We start from the raw sequence: 13,009 nt of genomic DNA, 5'->3' as shown, positions 1-13,009 counted from the left end.
TACTTAAGGTAATAATCGCTGGCCGTATTGCATTTCATTTGCAAGTATTTTCATGTATGTGAAATGGTTCTAATTCGGTGCGCATATCGTTTTTATCGGTAATAAACAGCTCTGCTGGCATATTTGTCTCATTCTTCTCCTATTTCCACAGCACTTTTTGCTTAGCTGTTGGTTGTATGCATATTATCGCAGTGTTTATGTGTTAACGTAATGCCTCCTTCTGAGGTGCCTCATGAAGAGCGGGCGAAGTCCAGAGACAGACTATCTCCTCTTGCCCACAACGCTTTGTGAGCATTTTATGAAATGCCCAAACAAATGAAATGAAAATATCAACATGCTGGTAATTAGCATAATAGTAAGCGCAATGCTTGGTCTGGAGGGAATTTTCCGAAACCTGGCCGCATCATTTTACATAGCAATGCTCACGGAAGTCAAATGCATTATGAAGCAACTTTTACCATTCACCGCTGATAACTTTGCAACTACGATTGATGAATAAGAGGTGACTTACGGGAGTTGAGCGATTTGGAAGTGGCTCGGGCACAATGAGTTCACCACCTCCATTTCCCCCACCGCCCCCGCCGCCCCGCTGGAAGCGTCGAAGCCGCCATACTCGTTTTCATCCAGACTCACTGAAACAAAATAGAATAAAAGAAATAGATAGATAGATAGATAGATAGATAGATAGATAGATAGATAGATAGATAGATAGATAGATAGATAGATGTAGATGGGGGTGGACATTTCTTTGGCCAGGCGGTAGTAAGAAACAATTTCGTGAAAAGTGCATAATGGATCTTTATAGATATCAAGGTCATTAGAAGCCTGGTTAACGGCGACAGCAGGGTACCTGAAATAGCGCACTGTCTGGGGATCCTGCTTGTTATACAGGGTTACGTTCGAGTGGGTTAACTGAGCCGTGTAAATAGGCGGGGCACAGGGGTGGCACCAGGTCTTCTAAATGAAGGAGCACCCACGAGTTCGAGTAAGATCGAAATGTGGCCACTCGTCTATCCGTGTCGAAAGATTTTTTTTTTCAAAATTGAACGAAACTATAGGAGCATTGCGTAAACGCGCTTAGGTTCTACCAATCAATATTTGCGTGTAGCCAACTGTGATTGGTGCATACATATAGCTCTCCGTTATTATGCAGGCTCAGGTGACTCGCCTACAGCACGTCACCGAGTTTTCTAACGTGGCGAATTGAGGTACGCGGTCACTTTCTTTGTGCATTTTCTCTGTATGCACGTCCCCATGCATATATGGGGCATGACGGAAAGAGCTGAAATCTACTTACAGTCTCTCGAAAATTGCACCTGCATTCATATATATATCAATACCACTTCAAACTCCTCTACAAACAGAGCTTCTAAAACAAAGCACAAAGAAAGAAAACACACTCACGATCGTCGCTGAGGACGAAGATTACCAGGCCTACCAGGACGATTCCCGTGGTCAAAAGGCAGCAGGTCATAGCGAACCACACCTTGACATTACTACAGAGATGGGAAAGAATTTTGAATTGGTGTTGCGCGGTAAAAAAGGCATACAGTGTAACCATGAGATGTATACTGATTGGCTTGTTTGAATAAGAGTAAACAATATGATGCAATATTTCAATGACGTATGCAATGCGACGTAACTAACAGAGCAATAACCTATGTCTCACACGAGCCTTACTGTTTTAGGTACCAAAAGTTAGGAAAGAGGCTAGCAAAGTTTGGATTGTGCTTGCATGGCTGTACAAGCACTACCTACCTACCTACCTACCTACCTACCTACCTACCTACCTACCTACCTACCTACCTACCTACCTACCTACCTACCTACCTACCTACCTACCTACCTACCTACCTACCTACCTACCTACCTACCTACCTACCTACCTACCTACCTACCTACCTACCTACCTACCTACCTACCTACCTACCTACCTACCTACCTACCTACCTACCTACCTACCTACCTACCTACCTACCTACCTACCTACCTACCTACCTACCTACCTACCTACCTACCTACCTACCTACCTACCTACCTACCTACCTACCTACCTACCTACCTACCTACCTACCTACCTACCTACCTACCTACCTACCTACCTACCTACCTACCTACCTACCTACCTACCTACCTACCTACCTACCTACCTACCTACCTACCTACCTACCTACCTACCTACCTACCTACCTACCTACCTACCTACCTACCTACCTACCTACCTACCTACCTACCTACCTACCTACCTACCTACCTACTTGCCTGCCTGCCTGCCTGCCTGCCTGCCTGCCTGCCTACCTACCTACCTACCTACGTAGCTAGCTAGCTAGCTAGCTACCTACCTACCTACCTGCCTGCCTGCCTGCCTGCCTGCCGGCCTGCCTGTTTGTCTATCTATCTATCTATCTATCTATCTATCTATCTATCTATCTATCTATCTATCTATCTATCTATCTATCTATCTATCTATCTATCTATCTATCTATCTATCTATCTATCTATCTATCTATCTATCTATCTATCTATCTATCTATCTATCTATCTATCTATCTATCTATCTATCTACTTTTGTAGTACACTGCGCAGTGCTCCATCTTGACGTTTGCCTTCCTTCACGACGGAAAGTAGACCGTCATATGTTTGCTTAGCAGTACAACACTTCAGTTACTATATCAGCAGCGACGACGTTCATATTACAGTAGCAATGAAGCATCCCATGGTAATTGACAAGTCAACTCGACACAAGGGCAGATCTTCCTATCAGAAAAGCCTGACCATCGACAAGCCCACGATCGAAAAAAAAGCACGAGTTACGGTAATTCAGCACATGCATGTAACGAGCGCACTAACACCCTGCCCCCCTCCATTCTAAAAGGGTCACCAATACCGTGTTTGTTGTGTGCCGTGCCGAAACATCCAAATTACGCAAGCTTCACTTAATAAAATATCAAAACGTAACACCGCTTTCATACGGCAGCTTTTTCAAATGGCGTTCGATTAAAGCATTTGTTACAATTCTTCTATAAAATTTCCATTTTATAGATTAATTCAGCAAAAAAAAAAGCACGAGAAAAAAACAACCGTGTTTCTAATAAGAAGGTGCAACGAACTTGTTTATGATAGCAGTGAACAGTCCTTAGTTGCACAGACATACACATGGTTATTAAGGCAAAAGCTCTCGACGGCAGATCGAGCGCCAAAAGACAGGCAGATGAGAGACGACTTCACAATGCGCTATATTGACAAAACAATGCATCGCCTCTCTCGTGTTCTTGTCTGTTAGCGCTCAATATGTCGTCTAGTTCCGCTTACGAACACGTCCAATAATGGCAATGCAAAAGCCTCAGTCTTTTCATTAGGGGGAGAAGAACTCGGCCTGCAGCAACCCCCACTGTACCATATTGGTCGAGTAGGCACCGCTTTTTAAAACGTAGGCACCGCAAACGTTTTAAAAAGACAAAAATAAATAAAATGAAATGAAGACCAGTTTCTCACAATAAGCCACGAGTTCCCGGATTTCTGGGAATATACTTGGGAAGTAAACAGTTAGAGCAAGGTTAAGAATATTCGTTGGTGATTGCTGTCAAGAACATGCAGTAGCTTAACCCTGCGCTGAGCAACAATGACTAGACATGTCCGATTAAGTAAGCACCAGGAAGAAACTAATAGGGCAGCGCCAGGACGACATAAAAGACAAGATGACGACACGACACAGCGCATGCCAGTCGTCATCCCATCCGTTGTATTGGTCCCAGCACTACCCTTGTTCATATCGTTATGAATCCAAACCTACTCGACCATCGGTGATTTTGTATTCTATAAAGAAGACTTGGCGCCCCTCTTGGAGGATTTGAGAGGATGGCCGTTATCCCTTCCTCCCTCCCCATGTCACAACAGCAGGATTGTTAAAAAAAACACTGAATCATTCGGGTTGAATCAATGTATGATTACAAACTAAGACGTTTATATAAATTCGGTTTATTGAAAAATAATGATATGATGGCTAGAATGGCTAGGTTGGAGAAAGGTTTTCCTGCTTATAATGTACGTCATCCTGAAGTGACTGATTGATATGGTGGGGTTTACATCCCAAAACCACCAGATGATTATGAGAGACGCTGTAGTGGAGTGCTCCATAAATTTCGACCACTTGTGTTTTTAAAGTGCATCCAAATCTGAGCGCACGGGCCTACAGCATTTTTGCCTCCATCGAAAATGCAGCCGCCGCAGCCGGGATTCAAACCCTCGACCTGCGGGTTAGCAGCCGAGTACCTTAGCCACTGGACCACCATGGCGGGGCCATCTTGAAGTGTGGTACATATAAAAATGTAGAACGAAATACGGAAATCAATTGTCAAACTTTCAACTACCTACAGTTCTAAACTGCTTGATTAGGGAACATAACATTGACATATCTAGCATATCACTAAAACAGTGGCGATTAGTGTTTACATATTGATGTAACCTGATGACTACATTTTTTATTCCTTTATTGTATGCTTTCATTGTTTCCTTTTTTTAATGCACATTGCGAAACACTTTTATTTCGGTTGTCCTTAGCCACAAGTCTTTTGTGGTACGTTGTGTACGAAGGAGTCAGGGCTACTCAAGCTGTTCTCGTAGCTTTTCCCTGCGCTCCTCGTAACATTTCTTTGTTGCGAAATAAATTTCAATTTCAATTTCGAATTGAGGACGAAGCAAGGATTAATATGGGAGCAACCTTGAGAGAGGGGAAGATAGCAGAGTGGGTCCGGGAACATACAGGAATTTAGGATACCATAGTTGAAATCAACAAGAACTGTACAAGGCCCAGACACGTAGCTCGTTGGAAGGATAACCACTGGTGATTAAGGGTAACCGATTGGATTCCAACACAAATCAAGTGAGTGAGAAGGAGAGTGAAACGTGCTTAAACAGATGAGATTAAGAAGTTCACAGGCACAACGTGACAGCAGAGAGCACAAGACCGGGTAGATTGGAGTAACATGGGAGATGCCTTTGCACTGCAGTGGGCGTTGTCAGACTGATGATGATAACAGTATGCATAATAGAAACGCAAATGTAAAATGGGAATTTGCTACCCACTAACGCATGACCGTTGTAAATGTCAGGAGTTCTATCAGGAAAATGTGAATCGTGAGAATAAGAAAGATTGTCAGAAAATGCAGTTTGTATGTCGACGGTGACGTTGCACAGCAGGTCCTCACTTTCCTGGTGTAAAAACATCATATTTCGCTAAAGCCAAACACCTAGAAACACAGATAACACGTACATTCCCCTTGGTTCAGGCCGTTCGATCCTCCTCACTACCGGCACTTCAGCGGCCACCAATGCATTCCTGCAGAACACGCAGAACCAGTTATAACAGTTATTGGGCAGCGCAATAAGCTTGTTTATGAAAGCAACAAACCTTACACTCTTGCCAGAATATGAGTTTTATGAACAAACATATCAAAGACGAGTTTTGATCAGCTACTATGAGAGTGATGTTTAGAATAATTGTAAATATATTGGAGAAGCATGCAGCTCCTAAAGAAACTAATGGCGTCACAAATAACATCGGTACACCGAAGACTTGGTGTGCATTACTCCAACACATCGCATGAGCAAAATTCGTATAACTTTCTTGAAAGGTGAAAGCATAGAAACAGTGATCCCACGTACATCTCACTTTGCCATGTCTGCTCTAAATTCTTGTCTAGCGGCGTTTTGTTGGGCTCCCATGGACTCCTGTAAAAATTGTTATGGATTATAACAGGTAATTTAACACTTGGATAAATTGGAACGTGCATCGATTAATTCGATAAAAATGTTAATAATAAAAATAATGAAAGGGTTCATTTTTGAACATACAAGCGCGTAATAGGCTTTTCTGATGAAAGAGAGAACACCGATCACCAGCATGTGGGATATTATAAGCCCAAAGGAGGTTGCGGTGGGCCGTGATAAGGTGAGGTCATAAGTGTTAGATAATAGGCGGACTTCTTGAGGCCCTAGTTACCGCATATTGACGAGCATTGCTTACTGCAAAAAAACATAGTACACGAGAAAAGCACATATTTAGGACAAGTGCTTCTCTCTTTCCCGTTGTAGTAACCTACTGCGACAGGCAGCCGCAGCATGAACGACACGCTAGCTGGTGGTGGAACAACGTTTATTGATAGCACCATGCCAGTATACATAGTGCAGGGGTGAAGGGGTTTGGGAAAGAGAAACATGACGGTATCTCTGACATGAGCGTTGTTAAGAAAATAGTGTGCACGAACGCTCGCGCGGACGGCTGGCTTGGATGGTCGGCAGCAACGAACACAAGAAAACATATCACCCGTGTTGTGTTTTTCTTTTTTCGCTAAGTAATTCTCATCGAGTGTTACATCATACACAGATGACTATGGATCATCACATAGAACTTACATACATTACATCAGACGACTATGGATCATTGCAATAGAACTAACGTTCGGCCACAACAAAATCATTCTCTACCCTAGACGAAAATTGCTCAATACTTGGATACTTCGCTTCTGGAAACGTAACGTTCTTCTTTAAAACAAACAACTGATACTGATGTAACACAGACAACACTTACACTGTGCCCGGTGTTGGGGTGGCACTGCTTCCCGGCGATGGTCCTTTGTACACCCAAGGCCTGCAAACATTATAAAAATATGTATATCCATGCACTGCAAAGTAAAATCGCGATGACCATTTAACACGTCTTCCGCTAGCCACTCTGAGCTCCTGGTTTGGTGCAGAGACATTTCTCTATGAGCGTAATCTTCTAGTCCTCACTTAAAGAAGTTAATAAAAAAACATTGAGACAACGCGAATAGTAAGGAAAACATCTGTTTTATTAAGGGTCTAACAAATAAGTCTTAAAATAAAACGAATTGAATCAGGCAAAAGAAAAAAAAACACTTTTCCTCGGTAGTATTCAAACCCACAGACGTCATTTCTTCCTTTCGAAGGAAGCCCCACCACAGTGGTCTAGTGGCTAAGATACTCGGCTGCTGACCAGCAGGTCGCGGCATCAAATTTCGGCTGTGGCGGCTGCACTTCCGATGGAGGCGGAAATGTTGTAGGCCCGAGTACTCAGATTTGGGTGCACGTTAAAGAACCCCAGGTGGTCGAAATTTCTGGAGCCCTCGACTACGGCTTCTCTCATAATCATATAGTGGTTTTGGGACGTTAAACCCCACAAATGAATCAATCAATCAATCCTTCCGAAGGAAAAAAAAATGACGTTCGCTTGGCTATAAACATCCAATTATGTTCTTGTATTTGTTTATTTGGCCATGTATTACTGCGAATCTGTTTTAGGCTACCCTGTGCTGTCATTTCAGCCTCTGCCGCCGTCATCGTCATCGTATCAAGGATTATAAATACTACTACTACTACAACAACAACAACTACTACTACTACTACTACTACTACTACTACTACTACTACTACTACTACTAATAATAATAATAATAATAGTGTACTATTCAAGAGTCCGACGAATGTTCGTCTGATCAGATATTATGATGAGGATGTCGATGTGGTCACTGACCAAGTCAAGGCGATAAAACAGAAACATTTCGGGATACCTTCGGTTTCTTTGTTCACGGGACGAGGAAGCCGTACGAGTGCCGAAATGTCTCAGCCAGTTTCCTTTTTGACTTGGTCAGTGACCGCATCTAAATCCTCAATGATAAAAACTGGCCGCGTGCCTGCATGCTTCGGTGCAAATGTCGTCGAAAGACTCTTCTGCCAGCCTCACATATATGTTTTGCCATGCCTCAGACAGCACCTCCTCTATGTTGAACCAGCCTCATCTGATTCGCATTGATAAAATAGAGGCAGCACTGCGTGGGGTATGAACGCCATCTGACAGTGGCATCGGGAAACATGAGCTTGTGCAGAACCCAGGGTTACTGCCAGGTGGCAGCATCATATCGTCAGAAGAGCACTTTTTTGTGCGTAGCGTCACATTTTCTGCGCAGCATAAGAAACACTAAGCTGTTGAGACTTACATGTCTGTATTTTTTTGTAAAGTAACACACTAACTAATACCTAAATACTGATGTCGTGCATCAGATATGCCTAATATTTGCGTTTTCCTCGAGAATGCTCACAAAAATGAATGCCGCCCCAGTCCAAGATGGCTGGGCACTGAGCAACTGCTTAAACATTGGCCGAGTGGCTCACTCATTTACAGTGCCAGATAAATAGAAAGGTCAAAATTTCTTTCTACAAGTATCCTATGAAAGATGATCGTCTTTATAGTAGTAGTAGTAGTAGTAGTAGTAGTAGTAGTAGTAGTGACAGTAGTAGTAGTAGTAGTTGTAACCAGGCAGGTCGCGTGACTAGAGGGAAAATTCATGAAGCGAGAAAAAAAGTAATGATGGTGATGACCTTTTTACACTAAAATAATAATTAACATATTCATCACAGCTTCGCCATCCCTTTGAAAGCAATAAATAACTCAAATTGAAACAGAGCAGACAATTTGCAAATCTACTATCAAATACGGGCTCAACCTATTGCCTTTTCCCGACGTTTGGAAAGAAACTCATTACAGTAGGAAGAGCCTGAGAAATTATTCGTGAGATTTGAACCAATTCAACATGGGGTATTAGATTTTACACTCCCTGAAACATCTTCGAATATGCGTCTTTGATGTGAACGAAGCGACACGTGCGAAGGAAGCGACCCTCCTGTACCTTTCGTTTCGGCAGTATGCAATCCCCGGGAAAGGTTTCAGGTGGTTTTTCTAAAGTTTACTTATTGTTACTGCGGCAGCTATCCCTGTCAGTGAGCTTATTCACCCCTGTTGCAACGCACATCTCCCAGAGGGCCTTGCTATCACAGTCCCAAAAGCAATGAATATGAAGGTCGGAAATGATACTTTCAGGTTGGTCTACAGCCATTCACTCTGTTCTATGAAATGAAGTCAATAAACATCTGTGATGACGACTCGATACGTGAGATAACGCTAAACAATAAACGACATGCTCCCGCAAAAAAAACAAAAAAAACAGCCGACATGAGTTCATTCTTTCACTTGTTAGCTTCCTAGCAATGCGAAGAGCCTTCGATCATAGAATCGATACCTTACGAATTACAACATGGTAAAAAATCAGGTAATACACGAAAAACCAGCAAATATTTTCGTGAATACTTATTAGTAAGCTTGTCAAGTAAGAAAGCCAATGCTTTGCGGCATTAAAGTCTACAGAATGAAAGTTAAGAGTTCCGCACGCGAATATGCGTACAGGTTTGAAAGTATCATTTTTATAGCTGGGGCACATCCATACTGACGCATCGATGGTGTGATATTTCTAAGCTAGTACTTGCAAACATTGAGAAAGTTAGTACATATTGGTCTATGGGGACGTAGAGAACATCATAGCGTAAAGCGGAAAGGCCTCAAAAAAGATTGGTGGCTCACTTTGGGGATGACGGTTGAGCGACAGCCCCTTGAAAAAAACATAATTACAAATTAGTTTATACTGACTAACAAAGAATCTTAGATGGCGTGAATGTGCATTTAAACTATTGAATTCAATGTATCTTTAAACTGACAACCAATTCAAGTATACATCTCAACCAGCTCAACAATAAATGTTACTGATACATCGTCTTCATCACCCTTTACAGCTGAAGCATTCAGTTGTGTTGCTTATGTTTCTTTGTAGTGTTTAGGTATAAGTTGTGCTGTCATGAAAAAAGTTTCAAATTATATTATTTTTAGGTTTTCTGCGCCTGATAACCATCGTCTACTTATCGTTCGCACGAACTACAGTAACTTCACTACCAAACTTGAAATTCCCTTCGGGACATTATTGAATCGTCAGCCTTATGTTCTTGGTTCATTGCCTCTCTCGTCACACGTAAGAGACGACGTGGTTGTACTCATTACGTAAGAGATTACACACGAAAAGTCGTATACTGTAAATATTTTTAAAAAGTTATGTATGTTATTCAAAACTCGGCTATAGGCCTTAGCGCCAAATTTTTCTTTCACTTGCAGAGCGAAAACGTGTGGCCAAAAAATTTGCACATGGCAGAATCTTGTGATTGCAGCGTTTGCCTTACCAACCCCTGGCGGTGCTGTGTCATCTGCGGGAAAGAGTCGATAAAAACAGACAAGACATTGTGAATGTTGGTTGGTTGGTTCCACAACAGCTTAGTGCAACCCACACAGGAGGATAGGTCATTATTCGGACGGCGTCTTACTTGTTAAACTAATTCACTTATTGAAGAAACGAGTTGAAATCATTAGGTATTGCAGGGAATAATTTAAACATGTAGGATTTCAAAAAACTAAAATGAATGGCATGATTAACAAACACACACACACACACACGCACACGCACACACACACGCACACGCACGCGTACGCGCACGCGCACGCGCACACACGCACACACGCGCACACACACACACACACACACACTCACACACACACACACACACGCACACGCACACGCACGCACACACACACGCACGCACACACACACACACACACACACACACACACACATATTTAGTATTCCATTCTTTTACGCTCTCGTAAAAACGTGTAACAGCGTTTCAAACGCTGGTTCGAGCACGAAAACGGGCCAGTAAGCGAAGGAGTAGGATGAGACGTCTTATTTGCTGTCCTCCCTTACACGACATGTGCGAGTGCCAAGCGATCATTTCATCCTCATTCATCGCTCGCCAGGACGACGTTCCTGTAAAAAAAAAGAACACAATTGTTAGCGTGCACGAACAATGCGGAGGTATTACTTATCACTTCAGTGCAACACGAGAGCAAGAGCACAAAGACAATCAGGACGAGACGAAAATCTCCTACTGAGGCAGTTCTATAGAACCAAGAATCACGTTCTTGTCTATGTCCTGTTATACCCCTCCCAATATGTATTTGTCGTTTAGAAACTCACACCACAAGAACATCGCTCTTTTGCAAAGCGCAAGTTTGAGATGCCTCATCCAAGTTGAAAAGTGACTGTCAGCAGCATTGGCGACCCGAGTGATGCAGAAAGGGGACGAATTCGGCCTTGTTTGTGAGACTTAGCGCAAAGTCACGCAAGGACGAAAAAGAAGGACACAACGCGTGCGCTCACTTCCAACAAAAACATTAACACACTGTAAAAAGTTAGCGCACGTGGTGGGTGTCCTCTCTTCTCGCCCTTGTTGGGTATTCGCTCTAAATATTGCCTGATGCAAAAAGTCAGTGCGACGTTATGACGTAACTATGTAAAGCCAGCAGGACGTCACAGGTCGCTAACGTTTTATTTTTACATTATCGCAACGCCGTCATGATGTCACAGAATGACGTCATCACATGGCTCCGTCAACTACTCAAAAGTCATCCAATTCACACACACCGAGGCACCAAACATGTACAGGAGAAACAGATGGAAATGATTACTGTGCGTGTACGGTGTCTGGCTGTGTACGTGTCTACATGTGTGAATGTGCCGTGTATTTGGGCACTAATTATATTTTTATGAACAGACAACCAGCAACGTGCAGAAAACTTTCAGGCAAAGTGGAGAGGAGGGGCAGGGGGTGAGGGGGGTGAGGGGGGTGATGTGCTGAAGGAGAAGATGATCAAGATGTATTTGACCTTCCAGTAATCTTAGGAAATTCTTTGTCTTGAGTATCTTCAAGAATGACCTAAACGAACCACTACCACCTCGTTGACCTTTTTATCTCAGTGAATGTAAGTTATATTGCGAAAGAGAACACATTCATGTAACTAGGCAGAGCCCTATAAAAACAAAGGTACATAAACGACTTCAGACTTGGACGTACTCGGTATTCCATTCAAAATGTACCTGAAGTCGCCGGTTCGTGCACTCTTGAAGTTAAAAATATGGGCACAAGAACACTGCTCTATGCATATTTAGGTGAGCTGAATAATCACAGGTGGAGAACAATAACTAACGTCACTGCCTCTATGGCATTCTCCTTGTGCTATGGTGGGTTGTGAAAAGGTAAACTAAACAGGCGCGCTTTGTTTATTATTATTAATGCACTCCTTAACTTCTTTTTTCACTAACAGAGCGCCTCAGGTAACCAGTGTACCAAGACTTGTACCAACATAAAAAAATATGCACATCGATTGGTTCTACATACAATATAGGTCATCTCTGATTCGATTTGATTTCGATTGTTACCTTGAGCACTCATGCTGCCCGCTGTCGTACCTGCAAAAAAAGCAAACAAAAAGAAGTGCAACATGCCTTATCCTTCCACGTACCATGATGAAAATTACCCAAGCACAATAGCATAAAAAATACTGCTCCCACGGTAGCGGCTGCTAGGATGTCCCACGTGGGCACCCTGGTGGCTTAAACTCCTCAGGACCATATATTAAAGTTCTTGACTGACTGACGCTATCGTTCTGGAACAAGAATGTGGTAGTTTCCCACCAGGGTCATGGAATCCAAAGACCCATTGCATGATCTTCTTATTTCACACTCCTGCAACAACGATCTGTATCCCAACAACTATCTAGCCAAAATGTGTAATCGCTTAGCGAGGGCTGAACCTTTAAGCAAGCCTGCACTAGAAGCTCTAGCTGGATGGCGAGTGTCTGTAGACATCTCGAAAATGACATTGTTTAACGTGCTACTACAAACCGTGACCTCTAATGTGTCATCTGGACGATCACTTACAGCTATTGTTTCGATTGGAATGCAGAGAGGAGAGCTTAATGTGCTCAGTGCTCCAGAATATCGAAGAGCCGCAGTCGAAGCGACAGCTGCAATTGCAAAGCTTTTCTTCTTCTTGACCAGTTCTGGTTTATGCCCACTACAGTGACGAGTGACGGCGATGACGATGATGGTGACTATTCCCGGAAGAATGGCTCAACCCACCACGGGGAATCGGCGAAGACATTTGCGGCAGTAGACTACTTCGCTGAAGAAAAGAAAATTTTGTGGAAATCAATTTTCATTAGCAGATCTTGCAAATCAGCAGCGAGAAATTTTTTTCGCGTCGAGTTGTTTCA

At 42.9% G+C, this 13,009-nt stretch overlaps 1 long non-coding RNA gene across 1 annotated transcript; it reads right to left on the bottom strand.

The window, feature by feature from the left end:
* Positions 1 to 586: 586 nt before the first annotated feature.
* LOC142765442 (uncharacterized) lies at positions 587 to 5,332 on the bottom strand. Its single transcript, XR_012884254.1, has 3 exons — positions 5,273 to 5,332; positions 1,405 to 1,496; positions 587 to 632 (listed from the first exon to the last, which is right to left on the bottom strand). It is a non-coding gene; the product is annotated as an uncharacterized LOC142765442 (long non-coding RNA).
* Between the last annotated feature and the right edge of the window lie 7,677 nt (positions 5,333 to 13,009).

Source organism: Rhipicephalus microplus, chromosome 6 (genome assembly GCF_043290135.1).
Source record: "Rhipicephalus microplus isolate Deutch F79 chromosome 6, USDA_Rmic, whole genome shotgun sequence".
NCBI lineage: Eukaryota > Metazoa > Arthropoda > Arachnida > Ixodida > Ixodidae > Rhipicephalus > Rhipicephalus microplus.
The sequence above is the reverse complement of the archived record's forward strand: the minus strand, read 5'-3'. Positions and strand labels throughout refer to the sequence as shown.